The sequence below is a fragment of the Heterodontus francisci genome, chromosome 4 (genome assembly GCF_036365525.1).
Source record: "Heterodontus francisci isolate sHetFra1 chromosome 4, sHetFra1.hap1, whole genome shotgun sequence".
Taxonomy (NCBI): Eukaryota; Metazoa; Chordata; class Chondrichthyes; order Heterodontiformes; family Heterodontidae; genus Heterodontus; species Heterodontus francisci.
This window is the reverse complement of record NC_090374.1, coordinates 89,572,780-89,590,384: the sequence shown is the minus strand read 5'-3', so window position 1 is coordinate 89,590,384 and position 17,605 is coordinate 89,572,780. Positions and strand designations below refer to the sequence as shown.

At 41.8% G+C, this 17,605-nt stretch overlaps 1 long non-coding RNA gene across 1 annotated transcript in view; it reads right to left on the bottom strand.

Moving 5' to 3' along the window:
- The window catches only part of LOC137369134 (uncharacterized), a 56,392-nt gene that overhangs the window by 19,694 nt on the left and 19,093 nt on the right, over positions 1–17,605 (bottom strand). The window lies entirely within an intron of this gene.

Genomic DNA, 17,605 nt, shown 5'->3' with positions numbered 1-17,605 from the left:
ACATTGAGGGGGAGCATGATCCAGGTATTTATCCCAATGAATCATGAATAATGTAGTTGTAAGCAGGGTTTTAAATATTGTCTTGATACTGCACCTATCATACAGTGTCATGTTTCTGTGAAGCAGAGATCCAATCATGTGCACTAAAATGCGGCGCAGTGGTTAGCACCGCAGCCTCACAGCTCCAGGGACTCTGGTTCGATTCTGGGTACTGCCTGTGCGGAGTTTGCAAGTTCTCCCTGTGACCGCGTGGGTTCTCGCCGGGTGCTCCGGTTTCCTCCCACAGCCAAAGACTTGCAGGTAATGGGTAAAATGGCCATTGTAAATTGCCCCTAGTGTAGGTAGGTGGTACGGAATATGGGATTACTGTAGGGTTAGTATAAATGGGTGGTTGTTGGTCGGCACAGACTCGGTGGGCCGAAGGGGCTGTTTCAGTGCTTTATCTCTAAAATAAAACAAAAAAAAAAAAAAAATAGGAAACTTTTCTTCTCAGCATGTGACCACCTATGATTGTTGTATTGATTGTCCAGTCAACTGTTCTCCACTGCTTTTAATCTTTAGAAATTGAGTGCTGTACTGGAGAATAGAAGAACTTTTTGGTTTTCACAGGAGTAATAAAAGTGTGAATAGACTTGCCTCCAAAACAGGTAATGATGCTGTGTCAATTAACTCCTTAAAAGAAGAGCAAAATACTGCAGATGCCGGAACTCTGAAATGAGAAAGTGCCAGAAATACTAGCAGCATCTGTGTAGAGGGAAACAAGAGTTAACATTTCAGTTCTGTGACCATTCATCAGATGATGAGTCGCAAAACTGTACACAATGGGAACGGTTTCTCTCTATCTAATCTGCCTAGACCTTACATGATTTTGAACACTTCTATCAAATCTTTGTCTTAAGACAAAGAACAATCCCAGCTTCTTCAATCTATCAACATAACTGAAGTTGTTCATCCCGAGAACCATTTTTGTAAATCTCTTCTGCACCCTCTTGAAAGCCTTCGCATTCTTTCGAAAGTGCGGTGCTCAGAACTGGACACAATATTCCAGTCGAGGCCAGGTCAGAATTTTATAAAGGTTCATCACATCTTCCTCTATGCCTCTATTTATTAAGTCCAGGATCTTTCATGCCTTTTTAACCACTTTTTCAACCTGCCCTGCCACCTTCAACAATTTGTGCACATATATCCCCGCTCCCTCTGATTCTGCACCCCTTTAGAATTGTACCCTTTATTTTATATTGCCTCTTCTTGTTCTTCCTACCAAAATGTACCATTTCATACTTCTCTGCATTAAATTTCATCTGTTACATCTCTGCCCTTTCCTTCAGCAGTCCATGTCCTCTTGAAATCTATCACTATCCTCCTCACAGTTCACAATACTTCCAAATTTTGCATCATTTGCAAATTTTGAAATTGTGCCCTGCATACCGAACTCTAGGTCATTAATATACTTCAAGAAGAGCTGTAGTCCTAGTGCTGACGTCTGGGGAACCCTCAGTGTGTACGTTCCGCCAGTCTGCAAAACAATTGTTCACCACTACTCTCCGTTTCCTGTCACTCAGCCAGCTTCATATCCATGCTGCCATGGTCCCTTTTATTCCATGGGCTTCAACTTTGCTGGAAGGTCTATTGTGTGGCACTTTATCAAACACCTTTTGGAAGTCCCTATGCACCACATCAACCATCTCTGTTACCTCAATAATGTTCGTTAAACACGATTTGCCTTCAGAAAATCCATGCTGGCTTTCCCTAATTAACCTGCACTTGTGCAAGTGACTGTTAATTTTGTTCTGGATTATCGTCTCTAAAAGCTTTGCCACCACCAATGTTAAATCGACTGGCCCGTATTTGCTGGGTTTATCCTTACACCTTTTTTTGAACAAGGGTGTAACATTTGCAATTCTCCAGTCCTCTGGCAGCACCCTTGTATCTAAGGAAGATTGGAAGATTATGGTCAGTCTCTCCACAATTTCCATGTTTACTTCCCTCAACATCCTCGGATGCATCTCATCCAGTCCTGGTGACTTATCAGCTTTAAGTACAGCCAGCTTTTTAATACCTTCTCTATCAATTTTTAGCCCATCCAGTATCTCAACTACCTCCCCTTTGACTATGACTTTGGTAGCATCTTCTTCCTTGGTAAAGACAGATGCAAAATACTCATTTAGAACTTCAACCATGCCCTCTGCCTCCATGCATTGATTCCGTTCAGCATCACTTGTTAACCAGAGTTGGTCCAATTTTCCCATTTTTTTTATAGTTTAAAGAAATGTACTATAGACACCCAAACTGTCAGAGTGAGATAGAAGAGCAAATATGTCGGCAAATTACCAAGTACAAAAACAATAGGGCAGTGATAGTAAGGGATTTCAACTACCCTAATATTAACTGGGATAGCACCAGTGTAAAAGGTATTAAGGGTACAGAATTTTTAAAATGCATCAAGAAGAACTTTTTCGTCATTATGTAGCAAGCCCAACAAGAGAGGGACAGTTAGTTTTAGAACTTAGTTTTATGAATGAATCTGGGCAGCTAGATGGGTTATCAGTGGGAGCGCATTTTGGTGGTAGTGATCATAATTCAGTTTGATTTAACATCATTATGGAAAAAGACAGACCAGGAATAAAAGTTCTTAATTAGGCAAAGGCCAATTTTACAAGGTGCAGATGTGATTTAGAAAACATGGAATGGAAACAGCTACATTTTTTTATTCATGACATATGAGTGTCGCTGGCAAGGCCAGTGTTTGTTGCCCATCCCTAATTGCCCTTGAGAAGGTGGTGGTGAACCACTTGCTTGAATCAGTGCGGTCTATGTGGTGCAGGTACACCCACAGTGCTGTTAGGAAGGGAGTTCCAGGTTTTGACCCAGCCACAGTGAATTTCCAAGTCAGGATGTTGTATGGCTTGGAGGGGAACTTGCAGGTGGTGGTGTTCCCATGTGTTAGCTGTCCTTGTCCTTGATGGTAGAGATTGCACGTTTGGAAGGTGCTGTTGAAGAAATTGCTCCAGTGCATCTTGTTGATGGTACACACCACTGCCACTGTGCGCTGGTGGAAGGAGTGAATGTTTAAGGTGGTGGATGCCCAACCAAGTGGGCTGCTTTGTTGGATGGTGCTGAGCTTGTTGTGTGTTGTTGGAGCAGCACTCATCCAGGCAAGTGCAGAGTATTCTATCACAAACCTGACTTGTGCATTGTAGATGGTGGACAGACTTTGGGGAGTCAGGAGGTGAACTGTTCACCGTGGAATTCCGAGCCTCTTATCTGCTCTTGTAGCCACAGTATTTATATGGCTAGTCCGGTTAAGTTTCTGGTCAATGGTGACCCCCAGGATGTTGATAGTGGGGGATTTAGCGATATTAATCTTGTTGGACATTAAGGGGTGATGGTTAGATTCTCTCTTGTTGAAGATGATCATTGTCTGGAACTTGTATGGAGCAAATATTACTTATCAGTTATCAGCCCAAGCCTGAATGTTGTCCAGGTCTTGCTGCACGTGAGCACAAACCTCTTCAGTATCTGAGGAGTCGTGAATGGGACTGAATGTTGCACCATCAGTGAACATTCCCACTTTTGACCTTATGATGGACCTTTCTTGAAGGTAAATCAGTGGCGAGCAGTGGAATTGAATACAAAAGTAGGGAGGTTATGCTTCAGCTATACAGGGCATTGGTGAGACCACATCTGGAATACTGTGTACAGTACTGGTCTCCTTATTTAAGAAAGGATGTAAATGCGTGGATGCAGTACAGAGAAGGTTTACTAGACTAATACCTAGAATGAGCAAGTTGTCTTATGAGGAAAGATTGGACAGGCTAGTCTTGTATCTGCTGGAATTTAGAAGAGTAAGAGGCGACTTGATTGAAACATATAAGATCCTGAGGGGTCTTGACAGGGTGGATGTGGAAAGGATGTTGCCCCTTGTGGGAGAATCTAGAATGAGGGGTCACTGTTTACAAATATGGGGTCGCCCATTTAAGACAGAGATGAGGAGAAATATTTTCTCTCAGAGGGTTGTGAGTCTTTGGAATTCTCTTCCTCAAAAGGCAGTGGAAGCAGAGTCTTTGAATATTTTAAGGCAGAGGTAGAAAAATTCTTGATAAGCAAGGGGTTGAAAGGTTATCGGGGATTGGTGGAAATGTGGAGTTCAGCCATGAACTTATTGAATGGTGGAGGAGGCCCAAGGGGCCGAGTGGCCTGCTCCTGCTCCTAATTCATATGTTCCTATGTTCATATGTAAGATATTCAAGGAGGATATAGTGAGAGGTCAGAACATATAGGATCATAGGAAATAGAAGCAGGAGTAGGCCATATGGCTCATCCAGCCTGATCTGCCATTCAAACAGATCATGGCTGATCATCTACCTCTACGACATTTTTCCCCACTCTCCCCGTAACCCTTGATGTCATTAGTACTCCAGAAATCTATTGCTTTCTGTCTTGAACATGCTCAATGATTGTGCCTCCGCAGCCCTCTGGGGTACAGAATTCCACAGATTTGCCACCCTTTGAGTAAAGAAATGCCTCCTCATCTCAGTCTTAACAATCTGCCCCTTATTCCGAGACTGTGTCCCCTGGTTCTAGACTCACCAGCGAGAGGAAACATCCTATCCACAAACACCCTGTCATTCCCTGTAAGAATTTTGTAAGTTTCAATGAGATCACCTCTCATTCTTTGAAACTCTAAAGAATACAGGCCCAGTTTCCTCAATCTCTCCTCATAAGACAATCCCACCATCCCAAGGATTAGTCTGGTGAACCTCTGCTGCACTCCCTCTATGGCAAGTATATCCTATCCTTCCTTAGATAAGGAGACCAAAACTGTACACAATACTCCAGCTGTGGTCTCACCAAGGCTTTATACAATTGCAGCAAGACATCTTTACTCCTGTACTCAAATCCCCTTGCAATGAAGGCCAACATACCATTTGCCTTCCGAATTGCTTGCTGCACCTGCATACTATCTTTTAGTGACTCATGAACAAGGACACCCAGGTCCCTTTGGACATCAACATTTCCCAACCTCTCACCATTTAAGAAATACGCTGTCTTTCTGTTTTTTCAATCAAACTGGATCACTTCACACTTATTCACATTATAGTCCATCTGCCGTGTACTTGCCCATTCACTTGGTCTATCCAAATCCCCTTGAAGCCTCCTTGCATCCTCCTCACTACTTACATTCCCAGCTAGTTTTGTGTCATCGGCAAATTTGGAAATATTACAATTGATCCCCACATCCAAATCATTTATATAGATTGTGAACAGCTGTGGCCCAAGCCTGCCATCCTGAGAATGATCCATTTATTCCTACTCTCTGCTTTCTGTCTGTTAACCAATTGCAGTATATTACCCTCAATCCCATGCACTCTAATTTTGTTTACTAACCTCCTGTGTGGGATCTTATCAAAAGCCTTCTGAAAAACCAAATACACCACATCCACTGATTCTCCTTTATCAATGCTACAAGTAATATATGTTCCCACAAAGGAAAATAGTGGGATTACTAAATCTCGAGCCCCTTAGATGTCAAGGAGCATACAGGGTAGGATAAGGCAAAAAAGGGAAGCTTATATCAGATACCAAGAGCTCAATACTGCAGAAAGGCTACAGGAGTATAGAAAGTGCACGGGTGAAATTAAAAATGAAATTCAGAAAGTGAAGGGAGGCATAAAAAACATTGGCAAATCAAGGAAAACCCAAAGATGTTTTATAAATATGTAAAGAGCAAGAGGATAACTAAGGAAAGAGTAAGGCCTATTAGAGTCCCAAAAGGTAACCTGTGTGTGGAGGCAGAAGATGTGGGTATGGTTCCTAATGAATACTTTGAGTTTGTCTTCACAAAAGAGGCTGGACAATGTAGACATTGTAGTTAAGGAGGAGGAGTATGAAATATTGGATGGGATAAACAATGTGAGAGAAGAAATATTAAGGGTTTAGCATCTTTAAAAGTAGATAAATCTCCAGGCCCAGATGAAATGTAACCCTGGCTGTTAAGAGAAGCAAGGGGAGATGGTGGTGCAGTGGTAATGTCACTGGACTAGTAATCCAGAGGCCCAGGCTAATCCCACAATGGGATTTAAATTTAATTTAAATTCAATTCATTAAAAAAAATCTGGAATTGTAAACTAGTCTCAGTAATGGTACCATGAAACTATCACCAATTGTCATAAAAACCCATTTGGTTCACTAATGTCCTTCAGGGAAGGAAATCTGCTGTCCTTAACTGATCTGGCCTACATGTGACTTCAGACCAAAGCAATGTGGTTGACAAGCCACTCGGTTCAAGGGCAATTAGAGATGAGCAACAAATGCTGGCCTGCCAGCGATATCCACATCCCATGAAAGAATAAACAAAAGCTAGGAAATAGTGGAGGCTCTGACCATCATTTTCCAATCCTCTCTATGCAGGCATAGTTCTGGAGGACTGCTAACATTGTACAGTTGTTTAAAAAGATAGACTGAACAATTACAGGCCAATCAACTTAACTTCAGTTTGAGGCACAGTATTAATCATCATTAATCCAGAACAATCAACATGGATTTGTTATGGGAAAATTGTGACTGACTAACGTAATTACAATTTTTAAGGGGGTAACACGGAGGGTCAGTGAGGGCAGAAGGTCCAACGCGGTCTACATGGATTTTAGCAAGGCTTTTGACAAGGTCCTGTATAGCAGAGTGGTCAGAAAAGTAAAAGCCCATGAGATCCAAGGGCAATTGGTAAGTCGGATTCAAAATTAGCACAGTGGCTGGAAGCAAAGTCATAGAGTTATACAGCACAGAAACAGGCCCTTCAGCCCATCATGTCCGTGCTGGCCATCAAGCACCTAACTATTCTGATCCCATTTTCCAGCACTTGGCCCATAGCCTTGTATGCTATGGTGTTTTAAGTGCTCATCTAAATACTTCTCATATGTTGTGAGGGTTCAAGCCTCTTCAGGCAGTGCATTCCAGATTCCAACCACCCTCTGGGTGAATTTTATTTTCCTCAAATCCCCTCTAAACCTCCTGCCCCTTACCTTAAATCTATGCCCCCTGGTTATTGACCCCTTCACTAAGGGAAAAAGTTTCTTCCTATCTAACCTATCAATGTCCCTCAATCATGTCCCCCCTCAGCCTTCTCTGCTCTAAGGAAAACAACCATAGCCTTTTCAAAGGGTATTGGTCGACAGGTGTATTTGTGACTGGAAGGCTGTATCCAGTGGGGTTCTGCAGGGCTCAGTACTACGTCCCGTGTTTTTTGTATATATCAATGATTTAGACTTAAATGTAGGGGGCACGAATAAGAAGTTTGTGAATGATATACAATTAGCTGTGCGGTTGATAGTGAGAAGAAAAGCTGTAGATTGCAGGAGATATTAATGGACTGGTCAGATGGACAGAAAAGTGGCAAATTGAATTCAATCCAGAGAAGAGTGCATTTGGCAAAGGCAAATTAGACAAGGAATACACAATAAAAGGGAGAAATATAGAGGGACCTTGGAGTGCACGTCAAAAGATCCCTGAAGGTAGCAGAACAGGTACATAAGGTGGTTAAGAAGACATACAGGATACTTTCCTTTATAAGCTGAGGCACAGAATATAACAGCAGGGAGGTTATGCTGGAACTGTATTGTTATGACCAAGGCAGGAGGAGTGCACTGTTTTTCTAGTTTCACTTCTCCACAGGTCACAACATATATTTAAATGTTTACCCAGTCACCGATACGGTCAATCATAAACTCTATTTTTATCCCAGAATAAAATACACCAACCAGGTTTCTTTAATAAACAACAAAATTATCAGTTTATTATAAAGCAAGACTTAACCAGTAATGAAGCAAAGCATGAACACACAGATTGAAATATGAACATTCCCTTTTACCTTAGACACACACACACACACACACACACATACGTCAATTGTCCCTTTTTGGTTTGGCGTCTCAAATATGTGTAGACAGCTGTCACTGGAATCTTTCTGGAATAGTTATTTTCAGGTGTCATTGAAGATCAGTTTGGCAGGCTTTCCAGGAGAAATGTGACAACAGGGATTTCTGGCCGGCTTTTCAGGAGAAATGCAGCATCAGTTTCTCTATTTCTTACACTTGATTCTCAGGAAGTTCTCAAAGAGATGAAAGAGAGGGCTGATGGTGACTGCTCTCTTGGCTGGTTTTCTCCAACTGCCTTCAAAACAGTACACACCCCAACACACTGTCCAAAGTGAAACCAAAAACAATATCTCAAGAGTCAAGCCTCCTGACCCTTATAAATCTTGACCTGTCACTTCTCTGTAAATATCTCCCACAGGTCAAAAAGCCTCTGCTGGGTGTCTATCTGAAGACAAGTGACTTCTAGTAAATGTTGTTTTCAAACAAGACCTCTCAATGTCCTTTCAATGACCCCAGTGAAAAAAATGCATGGAATCATTTTCAGTTTTTCCAAATAAAACAATGTCCATAACTCTAAAACACATGAGTCCTCAAAAATAAACTTAACAAAAAATATAGAAGTACCGTCATATCAGTATGAAACAGTAGTTAGGCCACAGCTAGAATACTGTGTACAGTTCTGATCATTAAAATTACAGGAAGGATGTGATTGCACTAGAGAGGGTACACAGGAGATTGATGAGGATGTTTCCAGGACTGGAAAATTTTAGCTATGAGGAAAGATTGGATAGGCTAGGGTTGTTTACTTTGGAACAGAGGAGGCTGAGGTGAGGTTTAATTGATGCATATAAAATTATAAGGGGCCTAGATACAGTGGATAGGAAGGACCTATTTCTCTTAGCAGAGAGGTCAAATACCAGAGGGGCATAGATCTAAAGTAATTGGTGAAAGGATTAGAGGGGATTTGAAAAGAAAGCTTTTCATCCAGAGAGTGGTGAGCCTTCTGGAATGCACTGCCTGAAAGGGTGGTAGAGGCAGAAACCTTCAATGCATTTAAAAAGCACTTGGATATACACTTGAGGTGTCATAATCAACAAGGCTACAGACCAAGAGCTGGAAAGTGGGATTAGGCTGGATAGCTCTTTTTAGACTGGCACATATTTGTTGCAAATTATGAACTAATTCTTCAAATGTTTGCCATTGTTTATCTACTATCAAATATTTTAATTTAGTTTCCCAATTGACCTTAACCAACTTGCCACTTGTAACTACGTAGTTTGCTTTGTTCAGATTTAAGACCCCAGCTTTGGTCTTAACTAAATCACTCTCGAGCTCAATATAAAATTCTATCATATTATGATAACTCTTCCTTGGAGGCTCCTTTACTACAGATTATTCATTAATCCTTTCTCATTGCACAATATTAGATTTAAAATAGCCTGTTCCCGAGTTGGTTCTTTAACACACTAATCCAGAAAACTATCTTGTATACATTCCATGAACTTGTCCTCCACATTATTACAGCAACTTTGGTTTGCCCAGTTTAAATTCAGGTTCAAGTCATCCATGAATATTGTATTACTCTTGTTACATGCACCTCTAATTTCCTGACTTATACTCTGTCCAAGACTACAACTATTAAGGGGCTTATAAACTACTCCCACTAGTGTTTCCTGCCCCTTGTTGTTTCTTAGCTTCACCCAAATTGATTCTACATCTTGATTTTTTTGAGCTAAGATCCTTTCTCCCTATTCTCTTTAGCCCATCCTTTACCATCAGGGCTCCTGTTCCATTTTGCCTATCTCTTCTAAAAGTCAAGTAACCCAAATATTTAGTTCCCAAACTTGGTCACTCTGCAATCACGTCTCTGTAATGGCTATTAAGTCAAACGCATTAGTTTCTATCTATTCATCTATAATCATATATAATTCATCTATTTTGTTGCAAATGCTTTGCACATTCAGATGTAATGCCTTTAGCTTCAACTTTTTTCTATTTTTCCCTATGTCACTTCAGTCACTTATGTCCTAATTGTTAATCTCTCTGCTTATTTTTACCCAAACTGCTACTCTGCTCTACAGGCTTCACAGTTCTCTTCCTGCTTTTGAATTTACACTTTTCTGAATCCTCCCTCCCCCACATCAATAGTTTAAAGCCCTGTCTACTGACCTAGTTATTCGATTCGCCAGGACCCAGCCCAGTTTAAGTGGAACCCATCCTAATGGAACAGCTCCCTCTTTCTCCAGTACTGATGCTAGTGTCCCATGAAGCAAAACTCTTTCCTCCTACACCACTCTTTCAGCCATGCATTTAACCTTATAATCTGTTTATCCCTAAGTCAAATTGCACAGGTAACAATCCAGAGATTATCGGTGATATTATGCATTTTAGTGTCAACCCTAGCTCCTCAACCTCTCTCAGCAGAACCTCATTCCTAATTCTACCCATATTGTTGGTTCCTATGTAGACCATAACAGCTGGATCCTCCACCTCTCACTCCAAGTTTTTCTCCAGCAGCAAGAAGATGTCCTTCACCCTGGCATTGGGTAGGCAACACAATCTTTGGACCTTCCAGTCATGGTTGCAGAGAACAGTATCTATCCCCCTGACTATACTGTCTCCTACCATCACCACATTCCTTCTCATCCCTCCACTTGAATGGCCTCCTGTACCGTGGTATCAAGGTCAATTTGGTCATGCACCCCGCAGACTTTGTCCTCATCCACACAGGCTGCAAGAACCTTGTACTTGTTGGATATGGGAAAAGACTAAGACTCTTCCAGCACTTCACCTGGGATCCCCTTACCTACCTGACTTACAGTCACATCATCCTGTCTCTGACCACTAATCAGACCTGTAACACTACCTAATCTAAGGGATGTGACTATCTCCTTTATCAAAGCACTCAGGTAACTCTCCCCCTCCCTGATGCCCCGCAATGCCTCCACCCCAGAATCTAGCTCAACAACTGTGAGCCGAAGTTCCTCAAGATGCTGCAAATTACTGCAATGGTGGTTGTCCAGGACTGCGATGCTCTCCACAAACTTCCACATGTTCCAGTTGCAGCACACCACCTGCACTGCCAACCCTATATAACTTTGTTTTTTGATTATATTTGATTAATTAAAATTAAATTAAATTTGTGGGCTCCTTTCTAAAATGCTTTTGTTCCTGCTGTTTTACTCTGCTCCACTCCTTGTTTTTATTTATTAGCTCCTTTATTTCATTAAGTTACTTAACATTCATTTATTATTTATATGTTCGATTTTAATTTAAAGAATGTTCAAAACCCTTTAATCCTCTTTTTAATTAATTTTAATTTTATTCCCTTAGGTCTGATTAATTAATTAAACACTAAACTTAATTGTATGATAAATTATACTTGACTTAGTTATAAAATAGAATAATCACTTAGTTGTAATTCCTTGGGCTCCACCACTCTTATGACATCACTTTTTCAGATTTAGAATTTCTTGTTTCATATTCTTCCGTGTCAGAGTTGCCTCTGCTCTCCGCTCCTCTCGCATTTTATGGCTTCTGCCCTCCACTCTTCTGATGCTTTATGGCATCTGCTCTCCACTCCAATCAGATATTCACTCCAATCACACATCCATTCAATCACCAAGACTGCTTTCTTCGACCTCTGTAACATCATCCCACTCTGTTCCTGCCTCAGCTGATCTGCTGCTGATACCCTCATGCATGCCTTTGTTACCTTTAGACTTGACTATCCCAATGATCACCTGGCCAACCTCCCATCTTCCACCCTACATAAACTTCTGCTCATCCAAAACTCTGTTGCCTGTATTTTAACTTGTACCAAGTCCTATTCGCCCATCATCCCTGTGCTCAGTGACCTATATTGGCTCCCGGTCCAGCAATGCCTCAATTTTAAAATTCTCTTCCGTGTTTTCAACTCCCTCCATGGTCTTGCCCCTACCTAGCGCTGAAGCCTCCTCCAACCCTACAAGCCTTTGCGATCCTCATGCTCCTCCAATTCCGGCAACTTGCAGATTCTTGATTTTAATCGTTGTGCCACTAGCGGCTATGCTTTCAGCTGCCTTGGCCCTAAGCTCTGCAATTCCTCCCCAAACCTATCTGCCTCTCTAACTCTTTCTCCTCCTTTAAGATGCTTCTTAAAATCTACTTCTTTGACCAAGCTTTTGGTCATCTGTCCTGATGCCTTCTACAAGGGCTTGGTATCAAATTTTGCTTGATACTGCTCTTATGAAGTGCCTTAGGATGTTTTACTACATTGAAAGTGTTGTATAAATGCAAGTTGTTGATGCTATCATTGTTATGTGGCATAAATATTATCTGCCACTTGTCAACCCTGGTGTAGATTGGCATGGGCTAAAGGCCTGCTACCCGACCTGAACCCGACAGGACCCGACGACATGTGTCGGGTTCGGGTTGTGTTGAGTTGCACTTCCGGGTCCAGCATTCGGGCTTGGGTCGGGCAGGGTCGGTCATGCTCTTTCACAGGTAAGTGGCTCCAATGTTTATTTAATTTTTGGACTAGAAAGGTGATTTTGTTACAGTTATTTTAAGCCTGTGCAGATCAGCAACAAAGTGAAAAACGTAAGTTAAGTTAACTGATGGTCAGGTCGGGCGCGGGAAAGAGTGAAAGGACTCGGGCCGGGTCGTGCTCAGGTCAGATGTGGTTCTGTTGGGCTAGGGTCGGGTTTTTTTTGCAGACCCGAGCAGGCCTTTAGCATGGGCTGCTTCGTTATCAGCGGAGTTGCGAATAGAGCTGAACACTAGATTCATCATTAAATAGCCCCATTCCTGACTTTAATACAGAGGGAAAGTCATTGAGGAAGCAGCTGAAGATGGTTGAACCAGACGTTGCCCTGACGAACTTGAGTAGTCATGTTCTGGGGCTACAATGATTGGTTTCTGAAAACCACAACAATTTTCCTGTGTGTGTAGTATGGTTCCAACCATTGTGATATTTCCCCATTGACCCTGATTGACCTCAGTTTTCCGGGGGCCATATTTGGTCACATGGTGCCTTGATATTGAGGGCAGCTGCTCTCACTTTCTGTACCCAACAGAGAAGTTAAAGAGAGATTTAATAGAGGTGTTCAAAATTGAGAAGATTTAATAAAGTAAATAAGAAGAAACTTGATAACCAGAGGACGTCGAGTTAAAATAATTAGTAAACGAACCAAAAGGGGATGAGGAGAATTGCTTTTGATGTAGGGAGTATGATCTGAAATGCACAGCCTGAAAGGATGGTGGAAGCAGATTCAACTGTAGCTTTCAAAAACAAATTGGATATATCCTCGAAAATGAAAAATTTGTACGGCTATGAGAAAAGTGCAGGGAGTAATTATATAGCTTTTTCAAACAGCACGTGGGCCAAATAACCTGCTACTGTGCTGTAAAATCCTTTGATGTCTGGACCAATGCTGTGATCGGGTCGACAAGCAAATTGTTAATGAGTACATATCACCTGATGACACTATCTATTACTTCATCTATCACTTGCTGGTGACTGGGAGAAGGCTGACAGGGCAATAATTGAATGAGTTAGATTTGTCATGTTTTTTGTATGTGGTGTGTAACTGAAGGAGGCTTGGTGTGTCAAATACCCTTTGTGGCTGCTGTACTTTGCTGGTACTAGATATGATAAAGGATCTTGAGTGCCTCTATCAACTGAATAGGTAAACGTTTTGCACCTTCACTACTAGTCTGATCACTTACACTGAGAAGATCAAATGATATAAACCAGATAAATATTTCTACTGCTGGGGAATGACTGATCACTGGCTAGCAAATATGTGACTGTCACACAGAGGGCTGAATTTTGTTGAGCGCCCGACATTGGGCACCGTGGTTGGGGAGTGGTGGTGGGGGGGGGGGGGGGTGGGAGGGTGGATGATCGGAGCAGCGGCGGCCCACCACGAAGCCAGACGCCGGGGAAGCTCCATGGAGGCACATCCATAGCTCTGCGGCTGGACCCGGATTTCAATATTCAAATCAGCTATTTAAATACATTTAAATGGAAATCAGAGCAATCTTACTGGCAGTTCTGGATCTTCCGAGCGACGCGTAGCATTCCCACGCCTTCACTTTCCCATACAGAGTAAGCTGGCGCCACCAAGGTGGGGAAGGGGGGAATCTCTACATTTGTAGTGAAGTTGGGGGGGGTTGGCAGGGGGAAGGCGTCAACTCTGCATTGTCAGTGTAGTGGGGGGGGATGGGTTGAACTTTGCACCTAGGTCAGTTGCGGGGGTGAAAGGGGTCAACTCTGCACTTAGTGCATTTGCGATGGAAAAGGGGTAATCTGGGCTTTCCTGATATAATGGGGGGGGGGGGGGGGTGTTCAAACTTTATTTTTTGTTGCAGTTGAGGGGGGTCAACTTTGATCTGTTAACACAGGCATGGCAGCCCTTTAAAAATGACACCACTGCCTGTGCAGAAACAGGCGATGCAGTTGATGACATTGCCGAGGCTGCCTCTGCCATGTGAATGGGCGGGGGTGGGAGGGGGCGGTCGCCCTGCATATTATAATGAGCTGCCAGACTGAAGCTTGCGGCGGTGTGGCGGTGCACGGTCTGTGCCTGCGGGCCACCATTTTTTTTCGCCCGCTGCCACTCCCGGCGACACAAAAACAAATTCAGCCCAGAGAGCTCTAATTTACAGCAATGAGTGTAGCAAATCCACAGGCCCTATTTACTGTTTTCAGAGCTATAACATAAGGTGAAGGGTACTCAGAAATTCTCTGTTGACTCTCATGGACTACATTAGAAAGTTTAGCTACTGCCTTTCCTTGGCTTGCATTGAAGCATTAACAGAAGTGAGAAGAACAATGCGTGATTGTCAAAGAAGCTGGCAGGAGACACTTTTCCTTGGTGGGCATAAATGAGAGGGGTCATAAGGTCCTTATTGATTGTTTGTGGTGTAAATGAATCTCCTTTTCGTGATCCCTGTGATAACCCTCTTCCTCCGCTAAAACATGTGGAAACAAAGAGAGATCCTTAGTGGAGCAGATATCAATATTTAGGCAGCATGATAGCACCATTGTGTTGCCTAACACCTGCAAAAAGGAAATAAAGTACAGCTTTATCAACCTTGGAAACAAAGCAAAATTACTACCAGTGAAATTGCCGAATCAAACTGCCAAGCTGAATCACCTTTAAGAAAGAAGACTCGACATGGCTGGAGGAACAAACCTTGCAGCATCCATTTCAACATAAAGAATAGGATCAGAAATAGGCCATGTGGCTCCTTGAGTCTTCTCCACCACCCAATAAAATCATGACTGATCCTCTACCTCAACTCCACTTTCCCACCCTATACCCATATCCCTTGATTCCCTTCTAAAAATCTATCGACCATAGTCTTAATTATACTCATCCACAAAGCAGCCACAGCCCTCTGGGGTAGAGCATTCCAAAGATCCACAACCCTCTGAGTGAAGAAATTTCTCCTCACCTCAGTCCTAAATGGATGACCACTTATCCTGTGAATATGATGCCGAGTTCTAGACTCTCTAGCCAGTGGAAACAGCCTCTTAACATCTACCCTGTCACGCCCTCTAAGAATTTTATAAGTTTCAATGAGATCGCCTCGCATTCTTCTAAACTGCAGATTCTGCCCATTCTTCTCAATCTGTCCCCATCAGACAACCCTCACCCCAGGAATCAAACTAGTGAAGCTTTGTTGCATCCCCTCTAATATATATCCTACCTTGGGTATGAAGACCACCACTGTACACAATACTCCAGATGTGGTCTTATCAAAGCCCTATATAATCAAGCAAGAATTCCTTACTCTTATACCCAACCTCCTTGCAATAATGGCTAGCATATCATTTGCCTTCCTAATTTCTTGCTGTACCTGCATGTTAACTTGCTGTGATTTGTGTACAAGGACACCCAAATTCCTCTGCATACCAACATTTACTAGTCTCTTACCATTTAAAAAATATTCTCCTTTTCTATTCTTTCTATCAAAGTGGATAATTTCACATTTCCCCACATTATACTCCATCTGCCATCTTCTTGCCTGCACTCTTAACTTGTCTATATCCTGTTTGTAGCCTCCTCACAGCTTACTGTCACACCTAGCTTTTTATCGTCAGCAAACTTGGTTGCATTACACTCGGTCCCAAACAACTGAGGCCCAAGCACCGATTCTTGCAGCACATCACTAGTTACAACCTACCAAACCGAAAATGACCCTTTTATCCCTACTATTTTCTGTCTGTTGATCAATCCATGCTAATATATTACACGCCAATCCCAGGAGCATTTTCTTGTGTAACCACCTCTTACGTGGCACCTTATGTGCACCTTTGTGACTGTAGTCTGGTCAGGCACTCCAAAAGCATTATGGAAAAACGGCATCAATAATATCTTGTTGTGGCTTAAAATAAAGCTTCACATGCTTGGTCTGCAAATCTACAATTAGTGAACAGTGCAACATCAGCCCATTATATACAGTTTAATTTATATTGAATGGCCAAAATTTGCTGGAAAGTTACAATGGCGCATCTATGGCAAACACCATTACTATTTCCAGGAAATTATGGCGTCACCCAGACCATTACTTTTGTCATGCCAAATCCCCGATACCCTTGTGCCACCCTTCACTTTCCCTTACCACAACAGTAAAATAGCTAATTGCTACAGCTCTGAATTTAAATTAATGGCGAGATGAAATTTACTGAATTAAAGCTATTGAGATCACTACTGCCACTTAGATTATTGCAAAATGGCGCTGGTGGAGTGAATAACAGGAATGTGTTTAAAAACGGCAGCATCACTTGTGGGAATTATTATACAGTTGCTATCTCAATTGCAAAATTTCTTGATCAGATTGATCAAAGCAGAGCAAATATTTTTGATGGTTTAATGTAATGCAAATATGATTTTTTTATACTTGTCTCTCACAATGCTAAATACTGAAATTGAAAAAGTAGAGCAATCCTTGAAACAGTATGAAATTACCTCCTGAGGTGACTGTTTCCAGCATTGCTTCTGAAATCTCTTTCTGATATCAATTGTGCGTGAAGTACAGCACTCTCCTTAAAATTCACAGTTCCCAACCATAGCCTCCTGATACTGTGTGAGAGTAGCAGAAGAACTGTCTGTTCTTGTGACAATATTTGGTCACTATTTGTCCCTGTTTATATCTTTTGGTAATTTACTGCCAGATATAAATAAATGTTGGTTAGAGGTAGCAATCTAATAGAATTAGGCACTGTTGTGTTTTCATGAATTCCTTACCTACTTGCTCCAAATTAGAGAAAAAATGCAAGTTTATAATGATTTTAACCAATTCTGTTTTGAAAACAAACAATATGTTGGAATTAGAGATGAATTAGGTTATTATTTATAACTATAATTAGCATTACACTCTCAGAGTATTTAATTGCACACTCTAAACATTGAAATTCTCACAGAAATCAATAGTTGAAATGAATTCTTAACGATGCATTGGCAGTGCTGCTTCTGATCTGCCGCAATGCTTGCTCTGGTGTATTTGAATTATTTTTCCAGTGAATTGTAGTGTAAGTTCGTCATTGGAGGATCAGGGAGCATACCAGTTTGACTTATGCATATGTTGCCAATATTAACACCGCAGTAAATTCTGAGTCATTCAGTGCCACTGATGAGAGTGGAAGAAACTGAGAGCCACAAGCGACAGTGCCTTAGAACATCAGCAGGATGACTATTTTTACCTTGCACCATTTACTGGGTCTCACAATTCATTAATTT